Genomic DNA, 14829 nt, shown 5'->3' with positions numbered 1-14829 from the left:
CTAAAAACTGGAATGCTGCTTCATTTGTTGTTGTTCTGGGGATTGGGTACTTTACCACTGAGCTACATCCCTAGCTCTTTTTTATTTTTAATTTTGAGACGGGGTCTTGCTAAATTGCTGAGACTGGCCTCAGACGTGCGTTCCTCCTTCCTCGGCCTTTCCAGTAGTTGGGATTACAGGTGTGTACTACTCCACGCAGCTTGGAATGCTTCTTATAATCCAAACTGTCTTTGACTTGATGAATTATAGTACTTGGTAACAGTACTTTGTTTCACTCCCTGGTGCAGCCTAGTTTAATTTCTGACACAGAGCAAACACTGAACAAATGTTTGTTTATTGATTGACTAATAGGTAAACTAAGAAGAGGTCACATAATTTGAATTATGACTTACATACAAACTTTAACTTGACTTCTTATACTTCTTCAAACTTTTAACCTTCATGAATCTTTATTCAATAAAATTTTAGATTATTATTAAAAAGGAGAAAGAACCAGGTAATCTCAGCAGCTTGAGAGGCTGAGATAGGAAGACTGAAAGTTCAAAGTTAACCTCAACAACTTAGTGAGGCCCTAAGCAACTTAGTGAGACCCTGTCTCAAAATAAAAAAGAGAAAGGGCTGGGGATGAGACTCAGAGGTAAAGCACCCCTGGGTTCAACACCTGGTACCAAAAAAAAAAAAAAAAAAAAAAAAAAAAAAAAAAAAAGGTGGAAAGGGAGGAAAATGTAATTATTTACCTACTTTTATGATTTTTAAAGAAGCATTTTAAAATAATACCTCACTTTTTTAAAAATTGTACCAGGGATTGAACCCAGGTTCACTTAATCACTGAGCCACATCCCTAGCCCTGTTTTTAAAATTTTGTTTGTTGTTTTGTTTTTTGAAATAGGGCCTCACTAAGTTGCGGAGGTTGGTCTCAAACTTGTGATCTTCCTGCCTCAATCTTCTGAGTCACTGGGATTACACGCATGTGCCACGGTTCCTGGCTGCCCCTACCTCATTTTTGTGTAGAATTTGTCACAAAAACAAAACAAAAACAAAACAAAACCTTGCCATATAGGTGGAAAGAAAACCGCTATAGAATATCGAAGTATGTGTTCTACCTAAGTCCCCAACTGGTCAGTATCCTGGTTTCCTGTTTATGGAAATTTTCTTTTTACTACCTTGTCCCACGGAAAGACAGATGCATCAAATGCATTCTTCAATATGACCCTTTTTGCAAAATGCTTCTTAAAACTGATGCCATGAAGTGAAGTCCTAACTGCTGCATTCCTCTTAACTAGTCTTCAAAAGAAAGGGAGGGAAAGATGCAGCAGAGCTGAAGTGTAATTGCTTATTAGGCCTCATTCAATGAGGGAGGCAGTAAAAAGCAAAACTACTAATATTGCATAGTAAAGAGAACTTATTCAGCTCTTGGGAAAAATTGAAGAATATTTACTGCTAAAATGCAATTTTCACTCACTTTGAAGGAATCATCACAAGAGTCAACCCGTTTTCCTACTTTAAACCTTTAAGTCACGTCAGCCAAATGTTCATATTCCTTTTTCTTGCGCAGCTCTTTCTGCACATTTTTCCACTGCTTGGCTTTCACTCAACTTTGGGAGTAATTTTCACTTTTGCACGTAGGTTTTTGTTTGTTTGCTTGTTTGTTTTTGGTACCAGAGATTGAACCCAGGGTAACTTAACCACTGAGCCACATTCTCAGCCCTTTTTTATATTTTATTTTGAGATAGGGCCTCCCTAAATTGATTAGGACCTTGCCAAGTTGCTGAGGCTGGCTTTGAACTTGTGTTCCTCCTGCCTCAGTCTCCCAAGTTGATGAGATTGCAGGCATGTGCCACCTGCGTCCAGCTTGCACATAGATTTTGGGGTTTTCCTTAGATTAGCCTTTTCTTTCTTGTTCTTTTAAGGCAACAATATCTTATGTGACATCCATTTTAGCCAAGATTAACTTTCTTTGACCCCTAAATATTTTATTTTTTTCTACTATAAGCTTGTTTTGAAGCCAAATGGGTCCCGGTATAGAAGTATGTATTTTCCATTTCACTGAAGTTACTTCCTGAAATTACTTCTCTCTTGGGAAAAGAAAGGTAGCTTATGATGCAGCTCATTGCTTCAGAAAACAGTGGACACTGATTTTACAAGCTACAAGGAAGGATCATGTTCTGGGGAAGGTGTTATATTGACGCCTCATTTTCTCTTCCCACTCAAAATGCTTGCAAGTGTCAGAGAAGGGATCTCTCAGTGACTTCCAGATGTCCTCCTACTTGGCTTCTTTTTTCGTTATTTATATTTAGTTTTATATATTTATTTATTTAACTTTTTAAACTTTTTGAGCAGGTTACTTGATCTGAACTTCAATTCTTGTATCTATAAAGTATGTGCAAATGTCTACCTCTTAGGGGTTTTGATAAGGATTACTGATACCACTTACAGGGGTTAGCAGAATAATTGTTTCATTTCAGATTTAGCTCTTCATAAAGTATAACTCAGCTTGGCACATCCCTTCAACTTGAAATTGCTCTAATTCCTTGTCATTCTATTGTCCTAAATAGTCTTGCCCTTAAATCACTCAATTTTTCCATTCATGCAATCTTCTGGCTGACCATTTGGACACTTTTGAGAGTATAAGGGGCAGGTACCATCAATTATTATGTTAGGACAACAGGTGTTAACTGGGACTATTCTAGGCAAATTAGATCGCATCCCATTAGTTAGCTTCTCCTGGCTACAGCAGACTACTTTCAACCCTGGAAATTACTTTTATGGTTCCCCTTTCAGGACTCCATTGCATTACCAACCTTCTCACTAAGTATAAATTCTCCCCTATGTTACCACAACTATCAATACCTATGTTCAGAACTGTATGTATTTACTTCCTAAATCACCTCATTTATCAACTTCTCATATTTGTCAAAGGCTAGGCCAATTCGGAGTTTATCTTTGACTTCCTGTATTATTTCAGGTCTCATACCTGGTCAGGAGCTTGTCAATTTCATTCTATAAATCTTTATTGAGCATTATCATTGTGCCAGATACCAGGTGAAGTATTAGAGATAATTTTAAAAAGGTACAGTCCTGGGGCTGGGGATATAGCTCAGTCGACAGAGTGCTTGCCTCACATGTACAAGACTCTGGGTTCAATCCCCAGGACCACATAAAAAAAAAAAATTACAGTCCTGATATACAATAAGCTCATATTTTAGAAGGGAAGATAAACTTGTAAGTAAACAATTACGATACAGGGTATTAAATGCAAAATAGAGGTAAAATCTTGGGTATAGTGGGGATGGGAACATGGGCATTGTCAGTTCCCTTTGGGTAGCTTAAGAAAGACTGTGCAAAAATAAAGATTAAGTTGACCTGTGACTGATTGTTTGAATTAATTTAGAAATCATTACCTACTATTTGTTAGACACTATACTATGTACTAGGAATTCATTGATTAGCAAGACGGGCATGACTCCTGTCCTCTTGGAGTTTATAGACTATTAGGGAAAGCAGAAGGAGTGTTAAAGGAAGGAGTATTATGAGGTAGAAGAAAGAGGGGCATTATGTGATTATGTAAATGGGGAACTAACCAACTCTGCTTCCTATTCCAAAACAGTTAAGCTGAAACTCCAAAAGATGAATAGAAGCACCTAGGTGATGGGTAAAGATTGATAGGAGAGCCAAGCACGGTGGCAAACACTATAATCCCAGCGACACAGGAGGCCGAGGCAGGAAGATTGTATGCTCAAAGCCAACTTCAGCAACTTAACCAGGCCCTAAGTAATTTAGTGAGAACCTGTCTCAAAAAAAAGGGGGGGGGGGAGGGGCCTGTGGATGTGGCTCAGTTATTAAGCACTCCTGGGTGACAGAGAGCAAGGTCTTGGTTAGGAGAGAGTATGAGCCATATTGAAGTACTGAGAGGAGACCAATGCAGATGGAGAGGAGAAATAAGCAGGAAAAGAGACATGAAACAAAACTAGAAAGTAGGGGTCAGAACATACAATATCTTGTAGAATATATAAAGGATTTGGGACTTCATCCCAAGGTCAATAGATAACCATAATGTAGGCACTGAGAGTGGTATAAACAGATGTGCTCTTTTTAAAGGGAGGCTGTTGCAGGTGCTTAGCTAATGATATTGGTAAAAATGGAGGAAAAGAATTATCTAGGAAATATGACAAAATAGTAATTGATTTGTCATGGATGATGAAGATGGAATGGTTGAGGATAATTCTCAAATTTCTGTCTTGAGACTGGGCATGGTGGTGCATACCTGTAAACCCAGAGACTCAGGAAGCTGAGGCAGGAGGATTGTAAATTCAAAGCCAGCCACAGCAACTTAGTGAGGTCTTAATCAACTTAGTGAGAAACTGTCTCAAAAATTAAATTTTTTTAAAAGGACAAAAGGGCTGGGGATGTGGCTCAGTGGTGAAGTACCCCTGGTTCAAACCCTAATACTGATAATAATAATAATTATTATCATTTTTTAAATTTTGTCTTGAGCCACAGGTTAGCCGGTGCTGTCATTTAATGAGTTAGGAAACACCAGAGGAGGAACAGGGTTAAGAATGAAGATGATGAAGCCAGATTTGGATATGCAGAGTTTCAGGTTGCAGGGCAATCTTCTGGTGGAGAGGGTATGCAAGCAGTTGCCCATATGGGTCTGGAACTATAGAGTTGAGAGTTGTAGGTGCTTTGATGATAATAAAGCCATGGAAGTAAATGCATTTCCCTAGGAAAGAAGCCAAGTGGGAAGAGAAGTGTGCATTAGAACAGAACCCAGAAAAACATTTAGAGATTGCATAAAAGAAATCCTGTCAATGATGGGCAAGAAGGGGTTCCTAGAGAGGAAAAAAGAGAATCAGAACAATGTGACTTCACAAAAAGAAAGAAAGCATTTCAAAAAGGGAATGGTCAAGTAAAATAAGAAATAAAAAATGATGATCTTAATGCAGTTTTTGAGGAATGGCAGGCACAAAATAAAGCTTGATGTGGTGAGAAGTGAGAGGTGAGATTAGCGGTAGAGTTTACAAGTTACCCTTTCCACAAATTTGGCTGGGAAAAGAGAGAGGGCAGAGAAAGTCTGAGAGCTAAAGAAGTATGTAGGTGAATGACTATGAAAGGTTTATCTTCTTTCTTTCTTTCTTTCTTTTTTTTTCTCCTGAGAGATACACAAGTATGCTTAAGTGCTCAATAGAGAGGAATCATTAGAGAGGAAGAAGTTGACAGGAACAGTTTGAGTGCAAAAGCCCCCAAAGAAGACCAGGACTCCAAAGTACAGGTGGAGGATTCAGTCTCACGAGGAGAGGGTTTCTTCTTTCTCTGCAACAGGAAAGAACAGGCAAAGAGAGATATAGTAAGGGGTGGGAAGTTGAAGTCATTTCTACTTGATGGGTTTTAATTTTTCAAAAATAGATGCTCAATAAATATTTATTGAACCCATGAATGAATAAGTGCAAGTAACACAAATCTGAAATGTGCAGTTTCTTATTTCCCCCGGAAGCATTCTATTGCTCAGAAAAAACTTGACAATAATAGTGGTGGTGAGTGGGATTCAGAGTATTTTCAGGAAGAGGGATGATTCAAAACCAAATAATAAGAATGCTGAACTCTTGCTCCAAATGGAAATCAGCAGGGAAATCATTGCTTTGTTGAATGGAGTGAAGGTAAAAGGGCCGACTGGCTGTTCCGTACAGGTCTGTTCTATTCTACACTTTTTGAGTTAAAAACAATTCTATTTCAATCCCTAGAAGTTTCCAGCCACAGGCTTGCACATGGAGGGAGAACACAGAACTATCACCTATGGAATGCTTATTATTTGTCGAGAACTGTGGTGAGTACCTTTTATTTAGTCCTCATATCACCTTTATGGACTAGGTATATTAATACTCTCTGTTTTAAGTTGTGGAAACTGAGCTTCACAGAAGATAAGTGTGTCGAGGTCACTCAACCAATAAGTGGTAGAAACAGGACTCCAAACCAAATCTGCCTTTGGTTGTTCTTAACTGCAGTAATTTTAATTACTGATCATCACAAATACTGTTCATGATGCCAGTGTTCCCTGACACAGCATGGGCTTGTGATTCTTTCCATCCTCCAATATTAAAATCTCATCTCCTTTAATCTTCTACTTAAATCTCACTTTGTCTCAAAACAATTGGGGCCTCTCAAACCATAATGGTCTCTCTGGCTTTTGAAATCCTTCAACAATTTGCTAGTCACTGTGTACATTTTATCTGTATATAGTGTATTTATAATTGAGTTGGGTCTTACTCAACTTCTCTTTCAACTCTGAGTTGACCCCACATATCCATAAGCTTCTTAGAGGACAGGAAGTGTATCTCGTGCCTTTTTTAGGGAACTAGGGTGGGCATCCTACGCATTGTCTTACTGCCTTGCCCATAGTATGCAGTCAGTAAATATTTGTTGCTGGATAGTCAATTTCAGCATTTATATTAGTGGAATGTCTCTGAGAACTGTCTGCAAGTACTTGAGAAAGTTTCTTGTTGATATCAGCCTGGAAAATAGAGGATTTTTTATTTCCACTGTGAATTTATTTTTTCTTTTTCTTTTTGGATTCTGAAACTGGAAATCTCAAAAAGACCTTAGGAGTGTGTGTGTGTGTGTGTGTGTGTGTACGCACACATGTGTGTCTTCCTTTTGAAAGAGAGTGTTAAAAAGCAGACTTTATTTTGTTAAAGATTTTTTTTTGAAGCTTACAAGTTCTCATAAAAAAAAGTCCAAATTGGTCGAACTTGAAGTTCCCTCCTCCTTTCTCCTCCTTCAGAGTCTTTTTCTAAACCTACTTCCCTTAAAATGACTTTTATTGATTTTCACTCAATGAGAGTTATTCTTCAGAATGAGGATGGAGGGGTCAGAGAGAGAAATTTACCCTGTGTTACCTGTGGAATAGGTGTATCTCCGGATCCAGTCTTGCTTTATTTGTTCTGTTTCCTGTATCCAGAAACCTGCACACTGGGGATCATTAGGTCCTCTGTGTCTTGGTCGGAGCTTGAGTACAGTATACTAATAGATCAATTTATGTGTTCATTCATTCAGCAAACATTTATTGAGCAGGCATGTCCTAGGCATTGAAGATACTAAGATGAATAAGACGTAGTCCCTGCCCTGGATGACCTCTAGATGTGCGCTAAGGCACCAGACTAGTGGGGGTGGGGTCAGAGAAGGCTTTCCGAATAAGGTAACTGAATAGCCTACATCAGGGACTCCTAAGAAGATAAAAATATCAGGTTTGCAAAATAAATATAAACACCTAATCAAATTAGCCAATTAGACACTTATCAAGAAAAGATAGTCTTTTACCATGGGATATGCTTCTTTTATAATTTTTTTAAAAACTGGTTATTGAACCCAAGAGTTTTCTACCTCTGAGCTATATCCTCAGCCTTTTTTTCATTTTATTTTGAGACAGGGTCTTGATTAATTGTCTGGGCTGGTCTCCAACGTGTGATCCTCCTGCCTCAGCCTCCTGAATAACTGTAATTACAGGCATACACCGCCTTTCCCCCCTAATTTCTTTGTTCCCAGTCTTTTGCCTCTCCAGTTTGCATTTAACATTGCCTCCAATATTATTTTTCTAAACCCTGATCTGATCAGGTCATTCCTGTCTTGAAAATTATTAAGGGCTGCTCACTCGTTCACTTTTCATATTTATTAGTTACCTACTACACAGTTTCAGGCAAGCGTTTAGTGTTGGAAAGTGGTGAGCCAGCAGGCCTTCCCTTCAAGGAGCTTAGAGTCTAACCATCTAATTCTTCCTGAATCTTGTCCTCTTATTTAAATCAGTTCATTCCAACAGATTCTGGAATCTATAGGCTAAATTTGTTTCATGCAAAACAAGACAGAATTTTGCTTTTAAGCAGATCCAAGCCTAATGAAGGAGACTGAAAGCTTAATCCATCATTCCAACCACATGTGGTAAGTGGATAGATAACTTATTGGCTGCTATGATAACAGGGTTGTGGAGAAGAAGGGACTGCTGGGCAGGGTGGTTCCCCGAAGAGACTATGCCTAAGCAGAGTCTTGAAGTACAAATAGGATTGAGCTAGACATGGGGAGTGCCCAGTTCCTTAACGTGACAAGACCCTTCACAATTCATTGACTTACTTTTCCAGTCTACCTCTATATCTCTATACTTAGTGTTGCACATGGGGTATAAGAAAGTACCAGATAAATGTAGTGCATCTTTCTAGAATAGTGGTGCTACCAAGTGATAAATAATTTAAAACATGGTTTTATATTAAAGCACAATATATTTGTAGAGTCAAAGGCAAATTTTCCAATCATTTTTCAAGATAAAACAGGATAAATCAATTACAAGCTATTGTGAATCTGAAATGGCTTAGGTACCACCATCCTCCATCACCCTTTCCAGTAGAAAAGTTTGAGAAGTACTATCTGAATGTGCCAAGAAAGTTCATGCCTCTATGCTTTTGCATATGCTGTTGCTCATCCTAGAGTGTTCTTCCCATTCCTGCCCTTTGGTAAACTTTTTTTTTTTGGGTATTGCTGGGTCTTGAACTCAGGGTCTCATACATTCTAGGCAAGTACTCTACCACTGAGCTACACTCCCCAGCCCAGGTAAATTCTTCTTATCCTTCAAATCCCAATTTAAGTGTCATCCTATGCAATGTTCACTTTTAACCAAGTGCAGATGTTGACCCATATAGTAGTTATTTTTTGAATATCCACTTAAGCCTGTGGCCTCTTCCTCCTAATAGCTCTTAGGCAGAGTTAGCAACTCCCTCCTGTTTCCACCACCCTCTACTCAGGATCCCCACGATAATGTTGCTCACACTGTACCATAGGTACTTGTTTCTTATCAATCTCTGTTTCTGGAATGTAAGCTCCTCCAGGGCAGGAACAATTTTTTACATTTATTTTTGTATTCTTGACTGATGGACACTCAATAAGCTGCATGCTGAACTCCTAGACCATTTCTTACTATGTATCACTCTTGCTCTTGTATAAAGTAATAGCTCCTTTACTTCTCATCTTCAGGTGTTCCACAAAAGTATCTTTTCCAGACAACTGTAATTGATTTCCTAAGGTATCAAAATCTGCTGTTTATAAATCTTCATTTTGGAAAAAACTATGTTGGCAGGGATCTCATCAAAACAGAAAGGAGACCAATAGAGTAGAGGAAAGGGATCAGGGGAAGGGACAAGGGGAACAAAAGGGAAGAGACCAGGGAAAGGTATTGACCTTATTGTTATATTGTGTGCATGTATGAATATGCAACAATGAATTCCACTATCATGCATAATTATAATTCACCAATAAAAAATTGAAAAAAATCATTATTTTGGTGGGACTTTCTTTTTACACACTTGCTTGTTCTAATAAGTAAAAAATACTTTAGCATCATGTGTTCTTTGGTGACTTGACTCGAAAAATATGATGTTGGGTTGGAATTTGTGACATCCTCTGGGGCCACTGGTAGGATAAAGTTTTGTTTGTTTTGTTTTGTTTTGTTTTTTGTCTTCACACTAAATAACCTCCTCTGGGTTTTGTTGTGGTGCTGTGCTCCTGGGGATCAAACTTGAGACTTCATACATGCCAGGCATGTGATCTACCACTGGGCTAGTCTGGTTTTTGAATTCTTGTGCCTATTTCTTATAGTTTGGTCAGAGTGCTTGCTCTAACCTTTTTCCTTTTTTTATTTTATATTGTGGGGGTTGGAGGTGGAGTTTGAAACCAGGGGCCCTTTGCCACTGAGCTATCCCTGGCCCTTTTTATATTTTATTTTGAGACAGGCCTTGCTACATTGCTGAGGCTATCCTTGAGCTTGCAATTCTCCTGCCTCAGCCTTCTCCCTGAGTCGCTGGGATTATAGGCATGCACCATTGTGCCTGGCTCCCTTTGCTCCTTTTATATACTTTATAATGGATATTAAAAATTACAAAACAAATATATCTTCATCGGAAACAAACAAAAATATATGAAGTAAAAAATCCAAATCCTTCCTTCCTGTCACTCACCCACACTCACACTCCCATTCCCTAGGCATATCCATTGTTAACAGTTTAATGTGTATCTCTGCAGGCCTTTTTCTGTCAATGTGTGTGTACACATGTGTATATACAAATATCAAATCACATATATGCATAATGTTCTATGACTTGATTTTCTTTCCAATTGACAGTATATAATAGGCATCCTTCCATGTCAGTGTATTCAAGTCTATCTCATTCTTTTTAATGGCTGCCCCCTTTTAATTTGACAATCTTAATCAGCTGTAAATGGGAAAGCCAAATAATCAAGCTTATTAGAATTGTACCTAAGAAAGAGTAAATCGGCTCTGAGTGAAGGCTTGTGGAATTCTCCTAGGAGTAAAATGTGTTAACTTTAGTGCATGGACTTTGTAATGTTTGTTTTGGCTATTCTGGGATTCTTTTTGCTTATTTCCTGCTTCATTGTGTTTTGGATAGCTGAGGTTGCTGAACACATGATTTCAGAATCAGTGAGGTATTACATATTTGTTTTGTGTGATGTAATTTTGTGGAATTTTGCATTTAATTTTTTCATTTTGATTGTTCTTGTAGACAGTGATTATTTCTTTTGGTTTCTAAGTACTTAAGTCTTAGTGAGGACCACTTTAGTGGTAGCAGTTAAAAATACCTGGCTTGAGGACTGACACGGGTCTTCTTATCTGTATGGTCTACCTCTGAGAATGTGCGCTAGACTTACGGGAACTCTATAATTTGATTTGAAGAAACCCTTTACTACTGATGAACATTAAAATAAGACAGTATATTGAGCTATGAATAATAATATTTGAGGATTTATACAGGTCTTCTTTCTTCATCCACCATAGTAAAGTGTCTAAATCTACTTGATTCAACCTTTTAGATATCACTGTAATGTGCCCCTCTTCCCTATTCCTACTGTTCTAGTACCTTGGTTCAGGACCTACTATTTCTCAACTGAGTTATCTGTAACAAACTTTTAATTAGTCTCCCTCCTTCTTGTCTCTCCTGCCCCACCCACAACTAGTGTTTCTTTAAAAAAAAACCCTACCACTCTACACCCCTAAAAACCCCTCTAGGGGTTTCTTATCATCTCTAGGATAAAGTCCACTTTTCTTAGCTTAGTATACAAAGCCTTTTGTGATTTGCCCCACTTCTGCTCATTACTTCAATTTCTAGGGAATCAAGTGGTTTGTAGTTCTTTCAGCAAATCACCTGAGAGTGCTCAATAAATGTTTGTTAAATGAATTAATGAAATACTTTAGGTACCTAGGGTGACCATTTGACTTGCTTGGTCCAAGATGATCCCTGTTCATACCTGTCATCTTAGCATAATTATCAACTTTGTTTCTTTTTATGATCAAACTTGTCTCAGACAATAAATTATATGGTCACCCTAATTACAAGAGTCATCAAATTGATTTCTGACCCTTTCTTTGTCTCTTCTAGTAGATGGTGAGCTCTTCAGGGACAGGAATTTTGTCCATTTTTATATCCTCATTTATTTATTCAACAAACAGATTGACATTGTTAGGTACTGAGGAGGTAATGTTGAAAAAAACATAGTTCTTGCCCACATAAAGTTTACAGTTCAGCAGGAAAAAACAATCTAGTGAAAAGAATAGTGCCTAACATAATAAATACTGGTGTGTGAATGAATGACTAAACCATGGATTTAGAGATTTAGAGGTTCCTAAATAAACCACCCTAATCCCATGAATCATAGAGACAGAAATAGTCATAAACTAGGTGATTCACTTAACCATTTATTTAAAGAGTTGCAAATTAAAAATTTTAAACATAAACGACACGCATATTTACGCATGCATAATATTTAGATGTTACGTAATGTTAAACGTAAGGAAAAAGAATGATGAAATATTATCAAGAATGAAACTTTGAAAAAAAAAAAAAAAAGAATGAAACTTTGGATCTCATTTTGTTTTAGGCAATGTTATTTTTTGCAGGGTGGATTAGTATTATGGTACTCCTAGGGGAGGAAACTTTCTTTCCAGATTAGAAATCTGAGGTTTAGAAATTGAGCAACTAAACAAAGGAAAGATTTCTTAAACCAGGCTTAGATTTTTGGTGGCTTTTTCTTTCATAGCTAGGACTACCTGTTTTCCTAAACTTGTTAACTGAATTCCCATGGGCCAATTACAAAACCCTTTCAACCTCAGTTTCCTCTTTTATACTAGTGACAATATTACCTCCAGAATTAATCCAAGGATTAAATGATATTATTTAAAGGCATTGTAGTCCCATAACCTGGCTTCTAAAAAGGCTCTCAGGAATATTAGTTCTTGTCCATTTCCCATTTATCTTTCTGTGCTTGATGATTTAAATGAGTTGAAGAGAAAGAACCAGAATATAAACATCAATAAAACACCAATGAAGAACCATACTCTCAAATCTGTGTGTTAAACTAGGCCTTCTTCACTTCCTCTAAAAGTTAGTTTTATTCACATTCATTTATTATTTTATTTTTCTAGGCAAAGACCCAGAGAAGTATTCCAAGAATCAAACAGTGGGTAAGAGTTTTCTGGGAAAAAGGCAGCGTTTATGAGAGAACCAGGCTTTGGGGATCAGTTTGCAGCCTTGGGTGTCAGTCTTGAAGATTTACCCATTTACTCTTAGTCACTTTTGGCTCAAGAAAGAGCGAAGAACAGCAAACCATTCATTGAGATCTGTAGGGAGTAACCAGGAGATGTAAACAACATCAAAGGCTCTCTAATTTCCACTACATCTAGCAATCCCAAGACTTTCTGAGCCCTTTCTTGAGGGCCAGCAGGTCTGTTCTTCAGGAGTGCCCTGGGTCTGGACTCCATTTCCCAGAGTCCCTTAGTGCCCTAATGTATTCAGTGCTCAGAGTGCCTGTATGTGTGTGAGTGTGAGAGAATGTGTGCGTGTGTATGTGTGTGTGTGTGTGTGTGTGCGCGCGCGCGCGGGTGTGTGTGTGTGTGTGTGTGCGCCTCCGAGTCCCTGAGAGAGTGGAGGCTCATTCACTGATTAGAGCCAGCGCTGAGAGGCAGCACTGCTCCTTCTCTCACACCAACCGAGTCTCTTGATCTGTACATGCAATCCCAGGCAGCTCGCGAGCACAAACCCGGGGCCAGCCGCCTGCTGCTGCTGCTGCTGCCGCTGCCGCCGCCGCCGCCGCCGCTGCCTCCGCCGGCTCTGCGCACCCGGGACTTTTCATGCACCACACTCTCCGCCTTCTTCCCTCCGTGTCCTGAAAAGTGCGACCGTTCTCCCCAGGAATTTCCACGGCAAGTATGGAGATCAGAAGGGGGTGTGGATGTGTGTGCGTACATAAGAGGGGGTGGGTTCGAGGGCGGCCGGGTTGCTCAGGAACCTGGCTAACTTTCCGGGTCGGTCTCCTAGGGATTCGGGCGGCTCCCCCACGATAGGGGTAGAGACTGGGACCTGCACTGGCGCGTCTTAGATCATCGCGACGAAGCTTCCCGGCGTCGGTGCCCGGCGCGCTCTGTGCGCTGCCTCACTCAAACTTTCCGTCTTGAGTTTTCCTTAATGTGTTTTATTTGGGGGGTGCAAAGGGGAGGGACCAGACTCGGGAATTGGACAAGTAGGGTGGGTGAGGGGACAGCCAAGAGAAAGGAGCAGGACTCCTTTTCTCCATCTTCTAATAAGCCCCATTTCCACTTTGTTTGGGTCGATCGCAAGAATGCCCTCTTGCTGGGCTCTCCGGTGTATCCCGCGGTGATTTCCGGCGGGGCCGGGGCTGGGTGGTACTCAATGGGGAGCCAGAGGTGCGGGAGGGATAAGGATGGGGAGATCCGTTGAGACACTATCCCGGCCGCCCCCACACAACACACTCCCTGCCGGGTGGGGTATCCAAGGAGAGGCTGAGGATTCTGGGGGTCCCCGGAGGCTTGGCTTACTTTTTTTCTAGCGGGGGCGGGTGTGGAAGGTGTGGAAGGAGGGGGGTGGGGTGAGGGGAATCCTCTGCCGACTGGAAGGAGGCAGGTGCTGGCACAGAGGTGGACTGTTCTAAATGCAACCGGTAAACTCCCGGCTTCTCTGGGGTGAACCGGCCTGGCCTTAGAGCAGTCCAATCCGTAGGGTCTCCCGGGATTTTGGGGGTCAGGACCCCTCTCCCAGCGGTTGTAAGGAGTGAGGCGGGAGGATGATCGTGTAGACCCGGGCGCGTTGCTCTTTTTGTAGTGTTATTTTTATCTTAGACCTGCCTTAAACTGAGTAACAATTTCTCTTCTTCCGACTTGAGAACAAAACTTTTCAGTGAGCACGCCGGTAGCTGCGGTCCTGCGGCCACCACCGCCGCGCTCTTCAGCCAGGGCCGAGCGACCTTCCCCGCCCGGAGTCCGGCCCGCCACCGCGCTCCGGAGCCTCCGGCGGCCCCTCCCGCCCCCCGCAACCCGGGGCTTTTCAGGGCTCGGCCTGGGCGTTTCGCCTTTGTGCTTTGTAAGAGAAAGCCTTTTCTTCCAGGGCACAACAAACTTGGGCGGAGAGCTTCCGTGTGGCCCCCTGGGCGAGGCCGCCCACGGTGGTGAGGCCAACCAAAGGGATGCCCAGTTTGTCCCTGGCTCCAGGAGCCCCAACGAGAGCTCGATGCCTGGGTGACGGTGGCTGGCGAGGGCACGCTGGAGCCCCGAGGTAGCGGGGTCCTGGGCTGCCCAGAGGCAAAGGACAAGCCCCGCTTCCCATTAAGAACGCACTGCTTTCCCAGGTCTTGGCCCCGGTTCTAGCCGAAGACCGTGGCCAGGGCCGCGGGTCCAGGGCGCGTTACACCGAGTGGGTGCATAGGGCCAGGGCCATCGGGATGGGGCGCAGTCCTGCCTGGCGGGCCGGGGTGTCCGAGGTCTGCCGC

General features: G+C 41.1%; 1 protein-coding gene across 2 annotated transcripts in view; it reads left to right on the top strand.

The window, feature by feature from the left end:
* Positions 1-13009: 13009 nt before the first annotated feature.
* Positions 13010-14829, top strand: part of Rnf220 (ring finger protein 220) — a 217123-nt gene continuing 215303 nt past the window's right edge. Inside the window, exon 1 of one of the 2 annotated variants that reach the window (XM_047545405.1) lies at positions 13010-13249. The gene's annotated coding sequence lies outside the window, so the exon portion shown is untranslated. The remainder of the gene's footprint in view (positions 13250-14829) is intronic. The other variant, XM_047545415.1, reaches the window with a different exon arrangement.

The sequence above is a fragment of the Sciurus carolinensis genome, chromosome 1 (genome assembly GCF_902686445.1).
Source record: "Sciurus carolinensis chromosome 1, mSciCar1.2, whole genome shotgun sequence".
Taxonomy (NCBI): domain Eukaryota; kingdom Metazoa; phylum Chordata; class Mammalia; order Rodentia; family Sciuridae; genus Sciurus; species Sciurus carolinensis.
The sequence above is the reverse complement of the archived record's forward strand: the minus strand, read 5'-3'. Positions and strand labels throughout refer to the sequence as shown.